Source organism: Hemicordylus capensis, chromosome 3 (assembly GCF_027244095.1).
Source record: "Hemicordylus capensis ecotype Gifberg chromosome 3, rHemCap1.1.pri, whole genome shotgun sequence".
In the NCBI taxonomy this organism is placed as follows: Eukaryota; Metazoa; Chordata; class Lepidosauria; order Squamata; family Cordylidae; genus Hemicordylus; species Hemicordylus capensis.
In genome coordinates, this window is record NC_069659.1 from 198205641 (window position 1) to 198229963 (window position 24323).

The 24323-nt window shown below is 42.3% G+C and overlaps 1 protein-coding gene across 11 annotated transcripts in view; it reads right to left on the minus strand.

The window, feature by feature from the left end:
• NDST2 (N-deacetylase and N-sulfotransferase 2) overlaps window positions 1–24323 on the minus strand; it is a 193975-nt gene that overhangs the window by 157608 nt on the left and 12044 nt on the right. For 5 of the 11 annotated variants that reach the window (XM_053305000.1, XM_053304993.1, XM_053305007.1 and 2 more), the window contains exons 2-4: window positions 8477–8582; window positions 6985–7077; window positions 1438–1516 (exon numbers count right to left, since the gene is read on the minus strand). The gene's annotated coding sequence lies outside the window, so the exon portion shown is untranslated. Of the gene's footprint in view, window positions 1–1437; window positions 1517–6984; window positions 7106–8476; window positions 8583–24323 lie in introns of those variants that run through there. The other 6 variants (XM_053305001.1, XM_053304995.1, XM_053304999.1 and 3 more) reach the window with 3 other exon arrangements.

Below are 24323 nucleotides of genomic sequence, written 5' to 3' on the forward strand. Positions count from 1 at the left end.
GAGGAAGAGCAGGATATAAAATGTGTGTGTGTATGTGTGTGTGTGTGTGTGTGTGTGTGTATATATATATATATATATGTATGTGTGCGGTCAAAAGCCAATTTACATTTGCCAGCAACCATACAAAGAGGTTGGCTCCTTATCTTTCCATCTCATAACTAGAGTCCTTCTATTCACCAAAGCACATATCTTTCACATATTGGAACAGGCAAGTATTTCAACATTTAATGCTCTAGATCCAAGTGTTCACTGGTTGTTACTTACACAGTATCTGCTGCGTATAACAGCAATCATATTAACATATTGCAAATTTTATTCCTTTTCAGGGCAAAGAAGTTTCTCCTGCTCTACACAGGACCACACTTTTCCATGATGAAAGTTGAGAAGTCTTTAATTTGCAGTTCCTCTTCCCTGTGTGGCTGAAGAATGACGTGCCAGTCAGATTGAACCAAAATGTTACAGTGCTTTGATTTTTTTATTTTTTATTTATTGTTAAATTTATATACCGCCTTTCATTAAAACAATCCCAAGGCGGTTTACAGCAAAATTAAAAAAGATTGTAAAAAAGACACAATTAAAATATTAAGCTAAAATATAAAACAAATCTGATTAAAAATTTAAAACAAAAGCATAAAAGCAATACAGAGTACAAAGAGCAGCAGCAGAGACAATCAAATAAAAGCCTGGGCAAAAAGCCAAGATTTTACACTCTTTCTAAAAGCTGTGATGGAGACCGAGGAGCAAATTGCCACCGGGAGAGCATTCCAGAGTCTGGGGGCAGCAACAGAGAAGGCCCTGTCCCACGTGCACAACAACCAAGCCTCCCTCATTGTCGGCACCCGGAGCAGAGCCCCTTCAGATGACCTCGTCAAGTGGGCAGCAACCCTTGGGAGCAGGCGGTCCCTCAAATACCCCGGGCCCAAACCGTTAAGGGCTTTAAAGGTCAAAACCAGCACCTTGAATTGGACCTGGAAACGAACTGGTAGCCAGTGCAGCTCTTTCAAAATGGGTGTGATGTGATCTCAACAGGCAGCTCCAGATAAAAACCTAGCTGCCACATTTTGCACTAGCTGCAGTTTTCAGATATTCTTCAAGGGCAGCCCCACGTAGAGCGCGTTACAGTAATCCAGCTATGACGTGACTAAGGCATGGGTAACTGTGGCCAGATCTGCCTTCTCGAGAAAGGGACACCGTTGGCACACTAGCCAAAGCCATGCAAAGGCACCCCCAGCCACCGCCACCGCCTCCACCTGAGCTTCCAAAAGCAGAGCCGGCTCCAGTAATACCCCCAAGTATTGATGGATAATGTTTAATATTTTATGAGTTGAGGAATTAGATATTGACAGAATCTGCGGTAACTTGTACGGCAGGTCTAAAATTAATCAGCCTAGGAGAAAATAAAATATATTACAAAGAAAAAGGAGCTTCAGCACTTACCTTTCCAAGAGCACCTTTGTTCAGCAGCTAGCACAGAGCTTATAAACTTATCATTCTTGGCTCACAACATTCACTACCTCTGGTGAAAGAGAAAGAGAAGAAAGATGAAGTTGTATTAGAAATGTATAGAACAGGGGTACTGAAGCCTAAATAGGTGCACCTTTTCACACAAAGATTAAATAGGGTTGCATTTATAACTGCTGTTATTCAAGGGTCCTCTGTGTGCAGCCACACTTATGGATATTGTATCTACATCAACCAGAAACCTTTGAGTCTGGAATGCTTAAGATTTTGAAGGAATTGTGACCCCTTCCCCACCTGTAAGCATGGCCTAGACCTCAGGCCTTAACAATCCAGGCCCCAGAGTTCAATTGTCCAACTCCCGTGCAGTGAGCAGAGACAAGCAAGCTGAGCCACTGTCATGTTTCTTCCCCCTCCACCACCAACCGAAGTGATGGCATTTCTCCCCACTTGCTGCAGCTTGCTTGCTTCCTTCCTCCGACTCCCCCCGCCACTGGCATTTCTGTCCCCACACCCCCAAGCATGTAGAAGCCGTGGCTGGCTTTCTTCCTCCTGCCACAATGCTCCTCCCCCTGCATCCCTGTTGCAGGTTCTTCAGCCTGTGAAGCATTGAGCGAAAGGAGGAGAGAAAAAAGGGAGGAGAGACATGACAAACGTTGGCGCAAGGTGCCCTCTCCCAGCATGAGTGAATGAAAAGCGAGGGAGGGACAGAAGGAAGGAAGAGAGTGTGAGAAAGAGAGAGAAGGAGGAAGGCAGCACAAGGCAAGCATGAGGCAACAGAAGATGGCACAAGGGGAGTAGCCACAGAGGGGGGGGAGGAGGAGGAGGAGGCCTATACAACTTTGTTTTTATTTATTTTTGTGCTGCCGCCTGCATTTGAACTGGCCCGCCTGCATTTGAACTGGCCCACCTCGCAGTTGAGTTTGACATCCCTGGGCTACAGTATACTTTTAGCAAATGTTTGCTCAGAAGACCAAGTAGCTGCTTTACGTGTGTCCTGTATGGAAACCCTTGCTTCCCAAGCAACAGATGTAACTAGCTGAAGGCTAGCCTGAATTTGCCTTCACTCCTTCAAATATTAGCATACCAGCCAATTTGTAACATATGTGCATTGTAGCCATTAAACATTTTGAACAGGGCTTGTGAAGTTACAGCCTTACTTAAATTTTCTCTCTGCACCATAATAAACTGCTGTGGAGTCTAACACACGTGTTCATTACAAAATACTAATGCTCTCTAACGTGTGTTTTGTAGCTATTAACTATTTTGAAACAGTTTTGTGAAATTGCAATCTTAAATTTTTCACCCTGCACCACAATAAACTACACTAGTTTGTTCTTTGTAAAACGTGAATGCTCTCCATATATCTAGAGAATGAAGAGCGCATTCAGCATCTTTTTTAAAGCCTACTTTCCAGCAGACTTATGAGATCACCTGGCATTCCATGAGTCTGTCTGTCCGTGTCCCACCCCCATCAACTTCTCAATTCCTGAGACCAACATGAACCAAATCATGTACAATTATAGGGACACTTCAATGGCGTAGTTTGTGATGATGTCATCCACCACAATTCAAGATGGTGGACATGTAAACTTGTGAGACACAAGTGGGATAACTTGTGTACTGCCTAACCGATTTAAACCAAATTTGCTACAGGTGTAGGGACACAAAGGGAAATCTCAAGGGCATAGTTTGTAATGATATCATCCACCCTGATTCAAGAGGACAGATGAGTGAACTTTTGAGGTGAAAGTGGGCTAACTTGTGAACTGCCTAATCTATTTCGACCAAATTTAGTCCAGTAGCAAAAGGAAAGTAGGCAGATTAGTTCGTAGTAGCACAACTTTAAAACACACTGGAATAGAAGTGGTTTGGTTCATACATACATAATATTTATTCGGTCCTTGACCAGCAGTATTACAAATACAGACATACAAACATAAATTAAACATTAGCACGTATTTTACAAAGAATATAACAGTATTTAGCCACAGTTCTTATTTTATCTTCATCACATAGAGAAAATAAAAACCTCAATAAAACATCATCTGCTCTTCCATTAACATTTATCAGAAGGAGAGAAAGTAGCTTTCCTCTGGCTTCATCATAGAAGCTACAGTGTAAAAAGTAACTACCTGGAGATAGAGGGCCAAATTAAATCCACTCAACTGGTCACCCAAGAACAATCTTTTAGATATCTGGGAAATTTCATATTGCAACTCAATATCCATTAGGTGTTGAATAATTTGGATACGAGCTCTGTCGTAACCAAGCTCCTGTATGGCCTCTAAGGAGTATCCACAGCGGGCCAACTTATCAATGGCCTCAGTGTGCCATCTAAATTTAAAGGAGTCCTGTTTTATAAAAGCAACCAAACCCTCCTGCAAAAAATAAATTTTTAACCAAGAAAGAATAATGACTCTCCATAAGCATGTCCGAAGCCTAATCATTCCGACCTCTCTTCTCAGAGCCACCATGGGGGCACACCTGGGAACAGCCAGTACAGCTCTTAAAAATTTTGACTGCAGTGCCTCCAACGGATAAAGATTTTTAACTATGCCCAACTGAGCTCCATAAAAAAGCTGAGGCAAAACCTTTGCCGAGAATAGTTTGACCACGGCCGGAACATAGGATGCACCCTTAGTAAGAGAGTATTGATTTAACTACTGGTTTGGCCTTTAAAATTGACGAATTGAGGTGAGGCTTACAAGAACAGGAAGAATGAAACAGAACTCCTTAATACTAAAGGACTTAACCTGCTCTGTCCTATGTGAGCTTATTGACCACTGATGCCCTCTGGGCCGGTTAGCAAAGAACATGACTTTTGTCTTTTGATAATTGATCTCCAAGTTCTCCTGTGTACAGTATTTCTCTAACAGAAGGAGAGCTTGCTTTAGGCCAATTGGTGTTAGTGAAAGAATCGCCATATCATCCGCATATAATAGAACGGAGATATGCCTATTTGCGATCTTGGGAGGATGCGTGGAAGGGGAGGAAATAAAAGAAACTATAGAATTGATATACAGGTTAAATAGTGTAGGGGCCAGTATACACCCTTGGCGGACCCCTCTATCTGAGGGGATTGCAGCAGTCAAAGCCCCTTGGAGGTTGTAACGTACTTTTAGAGTGGAACCAGAATATAAAGTAAAAATTAACAAGAGCAGTCTTTTCTCGATGCCCAAATCCCAGAGTCTTTTCCAGAGTCTTTCTCGAGGGATAAGGTCGAACGCTGATTTTAAATCAACAAAGGCTGCAAAAAGTCCTCTATGTGGCTTTGTTGAATACTTAGCCGACAGAAATTGAAGAACCAGGGCGTGATCCAAAGTGGATCTCTGGTTTGGTTCAAGTGAAAAGCAGAAACAACCTTTGGCTTCAACTCCATAGAAAGATGCAATATTTTATGCCTACAAAAATTCAAAAAGGCTGGATCTGTCCTTAATGCTGACTTCTTGCAGTGTTATTGGTACCAAGGAGACAACTCTGTAATTGTACATCAGAAATAGCTAGGAGTTGGAAAGGTTTGCCTATTAGTTTTGATAATATTAAGGATATCCATATTAGTACAAATACTAATATTCATAGTAGTAATGGTGGTAACAAACTCCATATGGGAGCTATTGGCAGTGTAGTAAGATATAGTTTAAACAGATCTCTCACATTTTTTTCTTTTATATAACAGAACGAGGTCTGATCCTCCACTCTCTCAACATGCATTGTGAGGCTTCCCTAATGGACTTTTATTGGACTAATACTGAAATCTGACATTTTCAAATTCAATAAGTGTTTCAAAATTGAATGTAATTAACATTCTGATGCTGAAATGTTCTGCAGTTTTTCCTAGCCAGAAATCTTTTCCATTTATGTTCATGTGAGTTTCTTGTAGGTTTCCCCTGCTAGAATTCCTTAGAATTGTCATCACACAGAGCTCTGTCCCTTTGTTCTTGTGACTTAGTGACAAATTCTCCATGCTGCTTGATAATCAGAGGTTATGTTGTAAGATCTTCCCCTCTAGGGATGTTCATGAACGGCTCGGGGCAGCTGGAGGCAGGGCAGAGTGGTTCCCTCTCCAAAATGCCATGCGTGGCTACAGCGCACCTTCCTGCAGCCTCCGAACAGCATCGGCGATCACATGACTGGCGCACGTGCGTCGGCCATTTGTGTAGTCAGCATGGTGTTGCTGAGATGTTGAATAGAGTACTGAATAAAGAAACATACAGAAGAAAGCAGCCTTTAAGATACCCAACAGCTGTTAAGATGTATAGAACTTGTATGGTGCTATTGTAATTGGTATGCCCAGAGTAACTTGGTAGTGCCAGTGTTGAATACTTTATGAAGCCTCTCCAATATTTTGACTGAAAGTTCTAAATACAGTAGGTATCAAAGAAAATGTGCATCTCCTGTTGGTAACATAATGACAGTCAGCTTCTCGGTGCTGCTTCACCAAAGAACAGCCTACTACGCAACATGAAAGTGACAAATGATTGCAGTTTTCAGTTAAGACACTGGCTCAAATGAGCTGTCAGCAACGTTAAGATGATTCTCCAACTCTGCATAGTTTCTCGCTGGTTTTGTGGCAGCATCACCTATGAACAAAAGATTTGATGACAGCAAATTGTGAGCTAAAATGCCCTAAAGACACTCTCCATTTTCATGTATACTTTTGAAAGCTTTCTCATCTCTCTACTGAGGGTAGATCCCAGGAAAGCATACAGTAACCCCCATTTCATTATAGTGCTTTACATCAAGGCTTGACAAATCCCAGGTAGCCATGGTGCCTGGATACTTAATCATGGTGCCTAGACTAGGATATTCAGAGGTAGAGTTCCTTAATAAAATATTTATTTGTTCTAGGCATTTTTTTGTTCTAAGTATGTTATTTGTAAAGGGGTTAAAGAGAGTCCCATGTACCCCCCTCCCACACAACGCCCATCATTAAGTCTCGTCATTTTGTCAAGGGTCCATTTTCTGGCTCCGAAACCCAGAGAAAATTTGTCAAGGTCTGCCTTACAGATCATCTTTGTCATAGTTATTGATGTGGTGGTAGACTACATATTAGTTAACCAAAGTTAATTAGAAGGTTAACTTTGAATATTCTGATAACTATTCCCCCCATAATGAATCTTGGGACTTCAGAAATAGTTTAATAATACATGGCATTGAACAATGACATTGTTGAACCACCACTCTGTGACACTTTGATCAGTTTGACCTTTAAAGGATTTGCTCTTTAGAATGAACTGGAAGAAATGTGTGACACTGGCATGAAAGAGCATTACTTTCCTCCCTGACAAATCATGATGAGATGACTCCATGTGATCTACCACTTTGTATTTGTGAGTTGACCACTATCAGTATTATTTGTTTGATCTTTAACCCCCCTTTTGATCCAGGATGACATTTGGAGCAACTTATATAATTATATTAGAACTGCTTCTACCTTCTCCACCATACAGCACTGTTCTGGAGTAGCACATTCTCTCTCCAAAACTCTAGTTCTGATTAGATTGTTATGGTTGTTGTTATTACCTTCTCATCCCACTGGATTCTTGTAATTGGGTGGTCCAATGTCTAGCTGAGCACTCTTTATTGCCTTCCCTCACAAGACCACAGAATTTTTCACTGTCCAAGGGAAGAGAACATTAACAGACTACATTAATTTGATATTTGCCTTTGCTTATTGGTATCTAATGCACTGATCTTTCTTCGAAAGATCCATAGGCCTTGGATTCAATAAAACTGCTGCCTGTGTCATGTGTATTTCCTACTTCATCTATTTCACTTTTTAGTGAAAAAAGAAAGAGAAGTATAACAATAATAATATGCCACTCTTTTAAGAAAAATGAAAATGAAAACAAGCCAAAACACAGCCTTAGTATAGAAAGTGATAGGAAAGATTAGAAAGTACAATTTCAGTTTTTTCTTGTCCACTATTTGCAATGTTATAACAATTGTTCTTGGCACAACCTCTTCTAGCCTTCTTGACTCAAAAGGCAAACTTCCCGACCAAATTGAACTTTCTACATGTACTCATTCACAAGTTATAGATTCACATGTGTGTCCATCACATTGGGACAACAGAAGTTACAGAATCAACATGACTACCTAATCTAGTTTTGTGGCTACCTGGTTCAGAAACATGGACAAGCTTCAAGATTCTCTGTACAGCTACTTCTCCTGCCCCTTTTGTTATAGTTAGGGTTGACAACATCAGCCTTTAACATACACTTGTCTAACTCAGCCCCTCCATCTCATTTTACAAGCTCATACCAAGAATATTAATTGCCATTTTATTATCAATACTTCAGGGGAACCTAGAATGTTTTGGGAGGGGGCCTCACTAGTAAAAAGTATGCACTAATCTAAGCACAGGACACATCGAGAGAGAAGCTAGAAAAAGCCAGCTTTTTATTGAGTTATTAAGGGAACTGTATACAATGCAGTTAGATATCAGAAAGGATAGTCAAAAGGAACAGATAACTCATGATTGGCTGACTTAAAAGAGAAAATGAAAGCTCTGGGTGCACTTAGTGCTGTCATCTCATGCCAACTGCCAGAAACAACCTGCTATTTCAAGTCCTCCAATCTCTTTATTTAACACATAAACCACTGTTATAAAGTAACCGGGCATGCTGAAACCCTCTAGTGGTAAGAACAGTATAATGGTCAGGAAAAGTAGTGTGCATCACCTAGCTGTTTGGAGGCGGTTGCTGTGCTCTCAGTGCAGTATGCAGCTTCAAGAAGATGCATTCTGGCTTCTGTTAGATAAAAAGCATAGACTGGGCAAACCAGAAAACAATAAGGTTGTGTATAAAAGGCTGTGTAAACCTTGTTCATGATTGTGTATAAAAAAGCTACCTGACCAAGTCATATTGAAAATGAGTGTTTAATGTTTCCACAGGCAAAATCTAGTTGAGTTCCCTGACCCCAAACTTCTAAAAATGCTCTCTCGCAGAAACAGATGGACATTGGATCAAATCAGTTGAAACAAGTTCTATGGCAACCAGAAGTGCTTACTCACTTTTAACTGATGTCTGATATTTCAATCATAGAGGCTAAAGTAGCTGAGGAAATGCTTCCAAGTAACAGAGTTGCCAAGCCAAGCAGATAAATTTCATGCATAAACCCTGTGGAGAAATTCACAGAAATATTCACACACTGTCATGATTCACTCACTTACACTGCCTCTTATGTATTGTCACCATGTATTGAAATGTGAAGACTGGGGGAGGGGGAATGGAGACAGAAAAATGGTGGGGAGAGGTGTGTTTTTTCTGCCCCCTCCCTGCAAGGACTGATATTTTGTAGAATTTGTTTGTACAAAATAAAGTCATACTTCCCAATGACCTATAGATACCAAATTTTGCATACACAACCCTGCCACTGAAATTAGCTGAATAAACTACATTTTACACTGGAATATGCTGGGGGTAAGGTTTCTAACACTCAATCAGACAAATAATTTCAAAACAACATCAGTCCAAGTGAAAACGATCATTCTGAGATTCAAATTTAACTTTCTCAGATTCAAAGTTAATATCTTACAAATTTCAAACTGTTATTTTACTTCTCTTTTCCAAGCACATTAACAAATTCCATTATAGCAATAGCAATAGCAATAGCACTTACATTTATATACCGCTCTATAGCCGGAGCTCTCTAAGCGGTTTACAATGATTTAGCATATTGCCCCCAACATTCTGGGTACTCATTTTACCGACCTCGGAAGGATGGAAGGCTGAGTCAACCTTGAGCCCCTGGTCAGGATCGAACTTGTAACCTTCTGGTTACAGGGCGGCAGTTCTACCACTGCGCCACCAGGGGCTCAAATATTATATATATTTAATTTCTTGAACTTTCTAGAAGTGTAATCAACGCAAAATGACTAGGCAAATATCATTTGCCCGGTCAACAACAGGCCTCACCTACTAGTAGCCAAATACTTGTACACACACATACACACACAATCAGCAGCACAATATGTTCTAAGATCAAGAGGGTTCAGAAGGCAAGGTAGCCAGCAATCAAACAGCATTCCAATGCCATTAAATTCAGCTTTGTAATTAAGCCTATAAAAGTCACTAGCTCGCAAACATGCTTAGTTTGCTGGTGATACCAGCAGCAGGGCTTTTTAAATTCATTGCTTTAACATTTTGATGCTGCATCTCTAAAGAAGTATCGTCTTCAGCAGAACATGATAATGCTAACTGGCAGCCAGTTGCTACTAGTCACCATTTCCCCCTCTAGTATACATCAAAGTTATGCTGTGCCACTCATCCAAATAAAAATTGTCTTGACACCTGAATATAATTCCTGGTCACCTATGGTGACCATTTGAGTATTGAGATACAAAACTGGACTCCTGGAGGCTTCTAGAATCCTACAAACATTTTTCAGTTTAGCCAAAAAACAACAGATGAGGCTGCCACACAACTATGATTAACACCAGAGTGATATAGCTGAGGGAACCTAATCGTAACAGTTCCTTCACAAAGAAAGATGGAGGTCAATCATACCCTACATACTGGACTGTAAGATACAGATTCCATAAACTTGTGCTAGGTGTGTTGACACATTTACACATCAAAGAAAGCAGATACTGCTCTTACTATTTTTAATAGAGTACTATTTAATCAAATATTTTTAGTTCAGTAAAACCCAAGCTGCAAAATGAATTGGGGAATACTACAAGTAGCCCTACAAAGGGATAACCTGACATGCCCAACTTGCAAGGGATAATTTATATTTCCACTAACTCAAGAGGGTCACATTATTATGTTAATTGGACATACAAAAATAGTAATTGCAAAAAACAAACCACCACTACCACCACCATGTTAAACTACATGTTAGCTTTTTAAGTACAGGAGACCCTTGAATAATGTTGGGGTAACACTCCAGGAAAGTTCTGCAAACGTTGACCACGATACTAAACCTAACCTGAAAAATTGGGGTAGGTTCTGTGCGAGCTGCTCCTGGGAGTTCAAAGTTTAAATACCCAGTCTCTCACCACTTCTCAGGTGGCACATGGGGATGTATATTTCAACTTTAAACTTCTCAGAGCAACCCACGTACCAGCTGATTAGCACTCAGGCTGCTCCTGGGGGATTAAAAGTTTAAATAGCCATCTCTGCATGCCACTTTGATTTGACCCTTATTTAGTGAGTCACTTTGATTTGCAACTGCAGCTTCAACCACAGGCTATACAGTCATCCCTCGCCAACCTCAAGGGTTCAATTCCAGGAAAACCTCGTGGTTAGTGAATTCATGGTTGGAGAGCCATTGAAATCAATAGCAAACGGAGGGTTAGGGGAATTGTGGCTGCGAAAGGACTGCAAAATACAGTAAAAGATAGGGAGGAAATCCCTCCAAATCCCCAGGAGTCTGAGGAGTGGGGACCCCCAAAATGACCCCTGAAAATCTCCCCCCCCCCCAAAAAAAACCCATTTAAAAATTCTCACCAAACCGCAGACACTCAGGTCATGATTGGTGAGACCTGCCACATTTTCCCAGTTGTGGATACTCAAAACTGCAATTGGGAAACCCGGGGTTGGTGAGGGATGACAGTAATGGGGAATCATTAAACTGCCTAAAGCTTTCTTGTTTTAAGGCACAATAGGATGAAGACTGCAGGGATGGAACCCCTTTCTCGGGGCATATGTTAGACAAATAGGTGCCAGGGTTTCTGTGCACAACACTTACAATTCTGAGGTTTACCATTCTGTTACCATTGACAACAAAAGCTGCTCTATAATGAGAAATAACTCAAATGACAACAACTTTTTCATTTCAGAGTGGGGTGAAAACAGCAGGTTGGTAGACAATTCTGAGAGCACTGTCTGCCATATTGTAGACAAATAGATAAAGGAATTTTTCTAAAGGAACATGTTAAAGAACGAGATCCCCCCCCCCCTTTAGCTTATTCTTTGACAGAATGGGATGAAAATTGCATATGTTAGCCCCCTCTGAAAGCAGGTATAAAGTTTGAGGTTTCTCACCACCTTTTTGACACTGAATGATGCTTGTAACTGTAATGGGGGAAAACTAATATGCCTATAAGCTTTTCATTTCTTGACAGAATAGGTTGGAAATCTAATAATGACCTATTATAGCAAGCCACACAACTTTGGCCCTCCTGAAAATATTGGACTGCAACTCCCACCACCCTTCTTTATGGGCCGCTGTGCCTGGGGACAATGCAGGGGTTCTACATGGCCCTCACTAAAGCTACTCAAACCGCAGGACCCTCTCCTTATTATGAACATAGGAAGCTGCCTTATACCAAGACAGACCATTGGTCCACCTAGCTCAGTTTTATCTACAGAGACTGGCAACAGCTTCCCCAATGTATTTGGGCCTATCTGGATTCCACATATATTGCAGAGTCTACTATGGAGGTGTCCAGCAACTCCTCTTATGGGAGCAGATTGGATCTCTTTAAGTTTGTGACTCCTGAGGATGTGGAGAAGCTGCTTTGGGCTGTATGTCCTACCACCTGTTTTCTTGACCCCTTACTTGAAGAAACCTACACTGGATCCCTCAGAGTTAGCCTATTATAGACAGTCTCCAATCTTCCATGGTTGAGCAAGGTTATTGAGCAGGTAGAGGCCTCAGCTCCAGACAGTCTTGGAAGAAACAGATTATCTAGGCCCATTTCAAACTGGCTTTCAGGCAGGCTATGGGGTTGAAACTGCCTTGGTTGACCTGATGGATGCTCTCCAATTTGGTATTGACAGAGGGAGTGCAACTCTGTTGATCCTTTTGGATCTCTCGGTGGCTTTTCATATCAAAGACGATGGTATCCTTCATTTATAGTGTTTCCGTTCCTACCTCTCTGGTAGATTCCAGATGGTGTCACTTGGAGACTGTTGCTCTGCAAAATGGGAGTTTATGTATGGAATTCGACAAAGCTCCTTACTGTCTTCACTGGGTTTTGTTTTTTTTTAAATCTCTGGGAAGGATCACCAGGAGATTTAGTGCAGGGTGTTATCAACATGCTGATGACACCCAAATATATTTCTCTGTATCAGCTTCATCAGGAAATAGCATAACTTCCCTAAATGCCTGCCTGGAGGCAGTAATGGGCTGGATGAGGGATAATAAACTGAAGTTGTGCCCAAATAGGACAGAAGCACTAACTGTGGGGGGGGGGCAAGACTTGATAAGATCGTTTAGATCTGCCTGTTCTGGTTGGGGTTACACTCCCCCAGAAAGAACAAGTATGTAGCTTGGGAGTGCTCCTGGATCCAAAACACTCTGGTTTCTCAGGTGGAGGCAGTGGCCAGGGACACTTTTTATCAGCTTCAACTGATATGTCATCTACACCCATTTCTGGAGGTAAATGACCTTAAAACAGTGATTCATAGGCTGGTAACCTCCAGGCTTGGATACTGCAATGCACTCTATATGGGGCTGCCTTAGTCCAGAAACTGCAACTGGTGCAGAACAAGGCAGCCAGATTGGTCTCTGGAAATTGACCTAGATACTGATATGTTTCTGAGCAAAATACCAAAGTGCTGGTTATTACCTATAAAGCCCTTAACGGTTTGGGTCCAGGGTATTTAAGAGAATGTTTCCTTTGTCATGAAACTTTCCATATATTAAGATCATCTGAAGAGGTCCAGTTATGGGTGCCACCAGCTTGTTCGGTGGCTACATGGGACCAGGACTTCTCTGTGGCTGCCCCAGGGCTCTGGAATGCACTCTCTATCAAAATAAGAGCTTCTCCATCTCTGGCTTTTTTAAAAAAAAAAGACACACCTGTTTTCGCAGGCTTTTAGTTAGTTAATTAATTAATTTTAAATTGCTTGTTTTATATATCATAAAATTGTTTTATCCTGTTTATATTTGTTGTATTATAAATTATGTTCACTGAATAAAGATAGATGTATCAGGTGGTATATAAATATGATAAATAAATGAATAAATAGCCAGGGATATAGATGCATTACCATCAGCACATCTTTTACTTTGAGAACTCAACTAAATTCTCCCTATGGTCCAAAGACTTACTTGCAACACTTCCTGCATAGGAACTTCTGAAGTGACTTCACTTTAGCAAGAAAAAGTTCATTCGTGCTAAACAGCATGAATGAACAAAGCACTGTGACTTCACTTCAGGGGCCACTTCGAAGCTTCCAAAGCATCCCTGATCTGCTTTTGCCCCTGCTTTGAGGAGGCTTGCTACGCTTCAAGCTGAACCATTCAGCAGCATGAAACAATGCTTCAGGCCCGCTTTACCCTCTACTTCAACCTCCTTCAAACTATTTACCAGGATTGGTAGGGGCAAGGAGAACAGTCGCTCTCTTCACTCTCTGCCACAAGGGAGCAAGCAGGAAAATGACCGCCGTCTCAGAAAAGACTACAAATACAGGATGACCTGCACCATTTACCAGGACTCCATGAGAAAAGGAAAACACTTGTCCTTTTAAAAGTCAAGCCACAGGACATGTATAGTTCTATGTATAGTTTTTATGTTTGTATTTTATATATTTTAAATCACACTTGTTTCATTTTTTAGCTTAATATTTTTAATTGTTCATTTTTATTGTATGTTTTTAAACTTTTGTAAACCGCCTTAGGATTGTTTTTAATGAAAGGCAGTATATAAATTTAACAATAAATAAAATAAGATAAATGATTGCCTGCTCCCTTATAGAGGGGAGCGAAGAGAACAACTAGAGCCTTTTCTCCTCATCCCTGTTGGTCCTAGTAAGTAGTTGTGGGAGGGAGCAAAGTTTCAAGGGACCAAAAGGTTTGGCACAGTTTGCTTTGTTTCAAACCCACTTTGGCCTCTCCCAGACGGTGCTTTGCTTTGGGTCAAAGAGTCTAACGTAAATTGGCCCCTGAAGCTTCACACAGCTCTACAAAACAACATATATGTTGATTTGCACTTGTCTAGACACTAGAATGACAGAGAGAAAAACTTAAACCTTGATCCTAGTATCACCATTTTTGCTGCTTTAACCTTTCTCTGCATTTACTGTAGTACTGACCGTTTCTCAGCTCTGTTGAAAATGGCTATTCAGTTGAAAACCCAACATACCATTAAGTTTATTAGCAGCCAAATGTTATTCTGTCCATTGAATACTATGATTATGGCTTGAGAAAGCATATTCAGTGGAGGAAAAAAATATGCCCTCTTACAGAGTTATACAAGACCAATTAAAGGAGCTCATTTTTAACTGGTACAAGGTTTTGACCTACACTTTAATCAAGGATGGATATTCAGTCCTTGAAGAGTGAAATGAACGGGATTGTGTGCAAATCGTTCTGCCAATTAAAATTAAACTAAGTATCTCTACTATGCAGCTCTGCTCCAAAGAATGACTGCAGCTTTAGATACACTAAGGAAAAATGTAGTCTGGCATGTAATTTACTGATTAGTGCTCTGAGGAACAATGATGTGAATTTTCTGGAAAATTATGAATCCGTTTTTTTTCTTTAAAAATTCATTTGATGCCCTAAGAAGATTTTGATCTGATTTGGCATGTTTTGACATATATTTTAGGGGTAAACAAGTACCTCGTTTTAATTTTATATGCTTTATAAAATCACTGTTTCCCCCCTAATAGCTACAAGTATTCAAACTGAAAAATGAGATAAGGAAAAAACTGAATCAAACATATTTAAATTCAAAGCTTTATGTGGAAATAATTCTATTGAAACTTCTAAAAGTTTAAAGACAATACAGAATAGCATTTTATACAAACACCTCAGATCTTTCCAGCTAAAAACTCTGTATCTACTGAAAGGGAAATTAGAACTAATCACAATTTTAGTTTTGCTTTCACACAGTCAGAATAGAATAAGAATTTTAGCTTTGGCTGTGCAAGTGAAATCAAAACCAATAAGGTGAATGCATGACTTGATTTTTAGTTTAGATTATTATGTGCATTTTGGTTTTATTTTACAACCTCCTGATTTTTATTTTACAACAACAACAACAACACAGGTTGCTCACCTGTAACTGAGGATCTGGTAGAGATCCGTCAACATCCATAAGAATGTGTGTGGGGGGGGTCCCTCTGCGCCTGCTCGGAGACTATGCGATAGCCATGCTGTAGCTTGTTGAGACGTCCAAGCCCCACCCACACACATGCAGCGTTCTATTTAAGGGCGGCTGGACATCACGTTCCCTAGTTCTTAGACGACCACCAAAGTGGACAACTATCCAGTTGAACAGGTGAGTTCAACAGGTGAGTACACCAAGGGCAATGGCAAGCACACAAGTATGCACATAGTAGAGCACTACTGCAGAGGGGTGGTCCGGGAGGGTCTTATGGATGTCAACGGATCTCCACCAGATCATCAGTTACAGGTGAGCAACCTGTTTATCTGGATCAAGATCCATCAAGATCCATAAGAACGGGCAATTAGCAAGCTCGCAGAGGAGGAGGGTGCAGAAGTCCTATTGTAACACTCTTTTAAGTACGTTTCTCCCAAAGCTCGCCTCTGCAGCAGAGTGCACATCCATGGCATAGTGCTTAATGAAGGGCATCTTAGAGGACCATGTCACTGCTTTACAGATGTCCAGGAAGATGATCCCCGAGAGGTTTGCTGCCGAGGAAGCGTAGGCCTGAATGGAGTGGGCCTTGATGGCTTTCGGTGGAGTTTTCTTCTGGAGGTTGTACGTAAGTATGATAAGTTCAACTAGCCACCTTGACAGACATTGTCTGGATATACAGGAGCCCATGGAAGCACCCTTGTAGACAACAAACAGATGATGTGTTGATCTAAATTCTTTTGTGTGGTCTAAGTAAAAAAGAATGGGCCAGCGCACATCTAAGAAGTGCATTGCAAGTTCCAAGGCCCACAAAGGTTCACTGAAAAAAGTTGGGAGGACAATGTCCTGGTTCAAGTGGAACTCTGAGACTATCTTTAGCAGAAAAGAAGGGTCCAAGTGCATGAGGACCTTATTAAGATATAATCTCATATAAAGGGAGTCCATTCTCGGCTCTGTCAGTTCACTCACTCTTCTTGCTGTGGTGATTGCCACCAGGAAGGCTGATTTAAGGGAGACGAGTCTCAGGTCTGACGTGGCCATTGGCTCAAAAGGAGCCTGTGTCAATGTTGAAAGTACCAGGGATAAGCTCCAGGGTTCAGCTGGAATCCTGATTGGTGGAAAAAGAATAGTCAGGCCTTTTAAAAAGGCCTTGCGTTGCAGGTGCGAGAACAGTGTACTGCCCTTGCACCCTGGGTGTTTTGAAGAAAGGGCAGCCAAATGTACCCTCAAGGAGATATTGGCCAAGTCTTGGGATTTTAATTTTGACAGATAGAGGAGTATGTCCCGGACGGTAGCCCGATTTGGCAGGAAGCCCTGGGACCTGGCGTAGTCTTTGAACCTGAGCCACTTCTTTAGGTAATTCGGTCTGGTAGGTTTCCATTGAGTTAACAAAATATCGTCTAGGAGCTTATTCGCCCGGTGGTCAGATGAAGGGTGTCGACGTCTGGGTGGAGAACAAGACCATTGTCCTGGGAGAGGAGGTCTGACACTCGAGGTAGTGGATGGTACTGGTTCCTCACTAGTCTGCATAGCTGCGGAAACCAAGATTGTTTTGGCCATCATGGTGTCACCAGGATGCAGGAGGTCGGTTCGGACAGGAGACGGGCCACCACCCTGGCGATCAACGGCTGAGGAGGCAACATGTAAGGAGTCTCCCTTGACCAGTCCAACTGAAGAGCATCTCCTAAGGACTGACGATCGTGCCCTGCCCTGGAGTAGGCTAGCACACTTCGTGTTCATGGAGATTGCGAATAGGTCTATCGTTCGAAGCATCCAGCAGTGAAATAGGGGTGTTATGTATGCTGAGTTGAGCTCCCATTCGTGTTGACGTTCTTGAAGAAAAACACAACTCAAATCACCTGCTAGGACATTCTCCAGGCCTTTGATATGTACCGCTACTGGAGAGACTCGGTGCCGCAGGCACCAGTGCCACAGCTGAACACTGAGGGTGTATAATGTGCGAGACACTGTTCCTCCCTGGCGGCTGATGTAAGCCTGGACTGTGGTATTGCTGAGGTGGATCTGAACAGCCTTCTCTTGAACAAGCGGTAGAAACACACGAAGAGCTTGGAAGACAGCAAGTAATTCCAGAAAGTTGATATGCAGACTGCTCTGCCGCAGTGAGCAGTTCCCCTGTATTTGGTGGCCTTCGAAATGAGCTCCCCAGCCCAGAAGGGAGGCATCAGTTGGGACCCAGAGAGATGGTAATAGATTCTGGAAAGGAACTCCCTCCAGTAGATTCCTCCGGTCTGACCACCATGATTGTGATCTCAGGACTTGTGGTGGAAGAAGTAGACGTTTCCACTGGCTGTCCCTGGTCGGGCTGAACAGTGAAAGAAACCACAGTTGGAGTTTCTGCATCTTCAAACAAGCATGCCGGACGACCATAATGCACGGCGCCATCTGCCCCAGAAGTCACTGGATGGACTGCGCAGGCTGCAGAGGGTGGCTCTGAAAGAGATTAATGAGGGTTCGGATGCAAAGGTAACGGTCCTCTGGCAAGAATGCTCTTTGGGTTGTTGTGTCCAACACGGCCCCGATATAGTTGATGACTGGAACTGGATCCAAATGGGACTTTTCCCAGTTGACCTGGATGCCCAAGTCCTGTTAGCAGGTGCAATACATATTGGATCTGCGAAAGTAACTCGTTTTTGTGTTTTGATGTCAGGAGCCAGTCGTCGAGATATGGATAAATCAAGATGCCTTGTGTCTGCAGATGGGCGATCACCACCGCCATACACTTGGTGAAAACTCTTGGGGTGGTGGACAGGTCGAAGGGCAATACATTGTACTGGTACACTTGGCGGCCTATGGTAAATCGTAGGTACTTCCTGTGACCCGGCTGGATGCGGACATGGAAATAGGCATCTTTCAGATCCAGCGTTGCAAGCCACCTCTCCTTGTGGAGAAGCAGCAATATTTGCTCCAATGCCATTATTTGAAATTTCCTGACTCATACAAACTTGTTCAGGTGACACAGGTTCATTATGGGGCGCAAACCCCCATCCCGCTTTGGAATCTGAAAATAGCAGGAGTAAAACCCGTCCCACCTGGCCACCCACAGCACCGGAGTGATCATGCTCTTCTCCAACAGTTCCCTTACCTCCACCTGCAATGCATCTGAGTGGGGGTGAATCTCATTCCAGAAACTCTATGGCATATCCAGAAGAAACAATCTTCAAGACCCAGCAGTCTGATGTTATACGATGCCATGAGGGAGCATGGCTTGCCAATCTGATGGAAGGAGATGGCAGACATGGAGTGATGTTTTTGTCCATCAGTCAAGGTGACAGTGCCCCCACAGGTGGGGATAGGGAGAAGAGTGGTGCCGATGGAAGGGCATAATCCTCAAAGACGCTTCTGGGAGTCTGATGACTCAGTCATGCGGAACTGTGCAGGTTTAGTCTCGTGGGGCCAATTGCACTTTTTGAATGGGTTGTAGCGCCTTCTATATTCTCTGTGATCTTGTTGGCGATAATTAGGCCGTTGTCTCTCATAAGATGGACGGAACCTCTGCATGAAGGATGATGTGGAAGGCTGATCGGTGAATGTCTTAGCCATAAATTTTAATTTTTTTTTTCATTTGTTCCATCATACTATCAGTGGACTCACTGAAGAGGCCGGAACCGTCAAAAGGGAGTCCCTCAATTTTGTCTTTCATGTGTGCTTGAAGATGAGTAGATCTAAGCCACGCATGCCTTTGGAGAGTTATTGCGCTGTCAAAGAACTCGACTCTGACTCCGCCAAATGCTTGGCGATGCTGAGCTGTTGTCTAGTCAGCTCTGCAAAGCAATCTAAGGTCTTCTGGAATATCGTCTTGAACTCCTCCGGTGTCATGGAGCTCAAGTCTGCCTGCAAGTTCTCCCACATGCTGTGAGTATACTTAGCAGTGCAAGCAGTGTAGTTCGCTACCTTGATAGATAGGCAAGAAGTAGAATAAATCTTGTGTTCTAGAAAACCCACACACCCTCACATCTCTTAAAGGTCTTTCTTTCATCTGCCATTTTATGACAGGTTATCCAACTCTGTTCCGGGGTCTAATGCCAAAACAGTCACCACAGCCAGTCCAAAACAGTGCCGATCAGAATCTGTTAGCCAGTCCAGATCATTCACAGAAACAATTTCATCAGCCAGTCCAGGCCGCACACAATCAAAACACGTCAGCCAGTCCAGGTCAAACACGAGAAATCCAAAGAAATAACAGCAATTTTGTCTCACAAATCGAACTCACAAGGAACTTTTCGACAATGAACAGCAGATCAAGGTCCAAATGCTGAGGCAGTCGGAAAAGAACTAGGGAACGCGATGTCCAGCCGCTCTTAAATAGCGCGCTGCACGTGTGGGGGCGGGGCTTGGATGCCTCGACAAGCTATGGCATGGCTACTGCGTGGTCTCTGTGCAGGCGCAGAGCCCCACCCCCTTCTTATTGATCTCAACAGATATCAATCCAGATCCTAAGGTGTGTGCATCTGCATACACACATCTCACACACTCTTCTTAAGGATAATCATCTTCTTAAGGATAAACAACATTAACAATAATACTTAGCATTTGTATAGCACATCTGAGTGTCCAAAGAACTTTACATGCATTATCTTGTTACCCTTATGGGTATTATCATCCCATATTGAAATTGGGGAGCTGAGGCTGAAAGGAGGTAGATTGCCTAAGGTCACCAAGTGAGTTCATAACATGGTAGAAGTGAGATTCAAACCACGGAAGTCCTGATTCACTGCTCACTTTATTAGGTATTATGTTACACTAGTTTTCATGACTCTGACTGAATCTGAGAAGTGCTATAGCTCAACCAGATCAGTCCCTGGTATTTTACCAAACTATGAATTGACCCACATTGCCACCAGCATGCCAAAGGTTTCTCATACTAGATTGTGAAAGGTAGGGAGAGACTATCATCTAGCTGCAATTGAATCTGGAGAAGACAAAGGCTCTTTGTCAAGAGAACTGCTAATTCAGCGCTGATATGTCAGCAGCCTATTCTGGATAGCATTGCACTCCACTCGAAGGATCAGGTTTGCAGCCTGGAAGTCCTTCTGGACCCAGGTTTGAGTCAGGATGTCAGATGACAGCCAGGGCTTTTGCCAATCTTTTACTATTATACCACCTGCATCCAATTCTGTCTCTGTCAGACATGACCACTGTACTGATCTGCCACCCCTCCCCCTAAAGAGTTAATTGGAAGTGAACCCTGTCCTGACTGACAAGCTGGTGAACTCCAGGGCTCAGCCAATCAGCACACCAGGCAGGTGCGACATTGAGAGTTGTTGGTAGGAAGAAGGGAGTTTTTTGGGAGAGAAGGACATGTGGCCATGAAGAATGGCTGCAGTAAAATGACTCTGCAGATATTTGAAAGATAGGAGGGCAGGAAGCTTGAATTCTCGTCTGGAGTTTGGTGAGTTCTGGAAAAGGTATGGAGTCTACGCTCCACACATCTACGGCATAGCAAAGGACTCTGTATGCATTTAAATGTACTTTTGCATTTTCCTACATACCTGTTCTTTGCAACTGGGTAAACAAGATTTTTTAAGTGTGCTGCCCCAACATCATATGGGATGCTTTTGAAGTATTTGTGTAACCTGCTAAGTATTTTTGAGTGTAACTAAGAAATCTAGAAAGCCTGAGACGGAAGCAATCTGCAGTAGTGGATAAAACTGTTTTTTAAAGCCTTTTCTTTTCACAAGCCTCTCTGAGTTGGTTTTTAACTCAGGAAAAAGGTGGTTCCTCTGGTGCGAAAACATCCTCAGGCATTCAGCAGCTATCAGTTTTCTCACCATGTGTAGGCGTGCACATGGAAGATTTTTGTACTTGTTCAAGAGTCAAATTAAGAGAGTTTCTTTCTGGGTTATCTCACCCCAAGTCCAGAGAGGTTCTGTAGACCCAAGGATGGTGGTGGCAGCCTCTGAACCTAGCAATAATACAGAAGAGTTTTAGGAAAAGCCTAGTCATGCAGCTCAGCAGGGATGATTCAGCATTTCTTTCCCACGTAAGCTTGCTCTGAGACAAAGGCTTTAATCTGCTACAACCACGGATATACTTGTTACATCTCATCTGGAATACTGTAATACACTTTACATGGGGTTGCCTTTGAAGAATCTTCAGAAGCTACAACCAGTACAAAATGCAGCTGAGAGAGTCCTAACTGGTACAAGATTCCAGCAGCATATAACATCTGTACTAGCAAGGGTGTATTGGTGGTCAGTTGCTTCCAGGCATGATTTGAAGTGCTAGTTGTGGTCTTTAGAGCTCTAAATGGTTTGGCCCTAAGGTACCTGAAAGACTGCCTTCCCCAAAGAAAATCTGCCTGCCCTATAAAAATCTACAGAGAAGCCCTTCTATGTGTTCAGCTCCCTTGGAGGGCCATCTTGAAGTAAATCAGAAGATATTGTTTTCTGTGGTTGCCTCCCCTACAAGATGAGAGTAGCTCTTTCACTGCCTGTTTATAGATAACAACGAAAACCTTTTGCTTCAGGCTGACCTTTGGATGAGATTTTCGTCTGAACCATCTTCCCATTTCTTTTTAAGCTCTGTTATAATTGCTTCTGACACAGTTAACTTTTAGATGTGCTGTTTTGTTTTGTTTGTTATCATGTGTGAGTTTTAAAATAGACTGTAAGCCACCCTCAGTCAATTGTGAGAAGGGTGGGGTAAGAATTTTATAAACAAACTAAACATATACAGTTGGACCTCATTATCCGCGGGGGTTCTGTTCCCGCAGATTACCACGGATAACAAAACTGCAGATAATGATGCATTAAGTCTATGGGAATATGGGGGTTAAATTTCCAGACTCAAATATCTCCCTCAAAATTGCCCCCCAAACATAAAAACGGGGCAAATAAAGTACACCATGGTGCTCCTTGCGTCTTCTGGTGTCAAGAAATGCACCCCAAAATTCCCCAAATGTCACATTTTCCTCCATTTTTTAAATTTTAAACGAGCCACAAAATGGCTCCCATGGACAAAATGGCCAGAGTTGCACCTAGGCAATTTTGAAGTGTGGACCTAAAGGCCTTTTGAGGCTCACCATCCCCTTTGGAGCCCCACCACTGCCACAAAATAAGCTGCAATGCACTATTTCTTACACCAGAACATGTTTAGGGAAAGCTGGAAACTTTGTTTTTTTAGAAAAAATTCTGAAGATGATATTTCCCACTGACCTGCACAGAAATACCATATTTTGCATTGAGAGTCCTGGCACTTAAATCTTGACTGATAAAACACCTTCTTGCTCATTCATCACAAACCCAAAGGAGTGAGCCAGAGTGCATCTGGGGGGGGGGGAACCCACCACTGCACAATCCCCCAATGGATTCTTGACTAGGGGTGTGCACAAAACTGGGTTGCCTGGTTCAGTTCGAGTCTGGACTAGACTTGAACTGAACCAGGCATGTTTGGTTTTGCCATCCTCCGAACACACACACACCCTGACGGTTCAGATGGGGGAGGGGGTGTGGTTCCACAGGTTGGTTTTTTTTTTATTACTCTCCTCCTCTGAGGGGCCAGCCTCCATTTTATGCCAACCCCCCCACCCCAGTTCAGGCGGTCCTTGGCCCATTCCAGGCCTCACCCCCGTGGCAGTGGCTATTTTTGAGGCCGCCACACATGCCCATGTGTGTCTGGGTCATGACCCAGGCCAGGGGAGTTCAGTCCGAGAATGAACCGGTGGGGACCATCAGACCGAACAGGTTCAATGTCAAACCTGTTCGACATTGAACCTGTTTGCACATTCCTATTCTTGACCATTCACAATTTGCTGATATGCGAAACCGCAAACAGCCATTTCCATGTATAACATTTGCCTGTACTGAACAATTGTTTTTATTCTGTGAACATGTTGCATAACGATTATGTACACCACCTAGAAATATATATGACTGATAGACAGACAGACAGATAGAAAAATATACTTTCCCAAAGAACCTAGGTAAGACTCACTCTCCAATGGTGGAGCTCAAAGATGAGGAGGATGGAACACAGAAGTTCCTAAGGGTTTATTTTGCCTCTACAGAAAATTCTTGGAACCCAATGGATGCCTACATCTGATTCAAGAGCAAATGCTATCTTGCAAACAGAGTACAGGGCTAAAACAAAATCCTGAACAAATTCACAAACTTGATGGATATTCTCTCAGCTTTAGTTTCCTTTAAAGAGTTCCTTTAAAGAAATCTACTTGTTATTACAGAAATCACAAACATCACAAAGAATCTGCAAGCATTACTTGGCCGACTTCTGATAATAGACAGGGATTTTAGCAATCTGGGTAAAGCAAGTTACTCATATTAAGGGTCAAGGTAACTGATCTTTTCAAAAAGTGCAATATATCACTATCCTCATTAACATGAAAAAACAGTAACCTCAAGAACATAAAGCAATGAAATTAAAGCAAGTATCCCTGATTAAATCTGCAACCAACCTGAAATTATTCTAATTCCAACTTCTGAGAACCAAGTTACTTACTGTTGGACAGGGAAAGGAAAGGAAAGATTCAGACATGTACTTCATAGAATTTAGAAAGAATTTGAAGAACAAGTTATTTTCAGGTTTTATTTCTCTAGCTCTATAACACTGCTGCCAAGGCAGCACTTGAAGCAGAATACAATAACTATCACAAAAACTAACAACATGAAAAATCATTTTTAAAAATCAGTAAGAAAACAGCTTAGCTCTAAAAAGCATCCCTAAAAATATCAGCAGTAAACCAAATCAAGAAACTTTCAGCCAAACGAAAAGCCCTCCTAAAGAGTAAGATTTTAACCAGCTGCTGAGACACCAAAGAAGTAGCCCATTGTGCTTGATAACAACACATTCCAGAACATGGCACCAACTCAGAAGGTACAATTCTGAG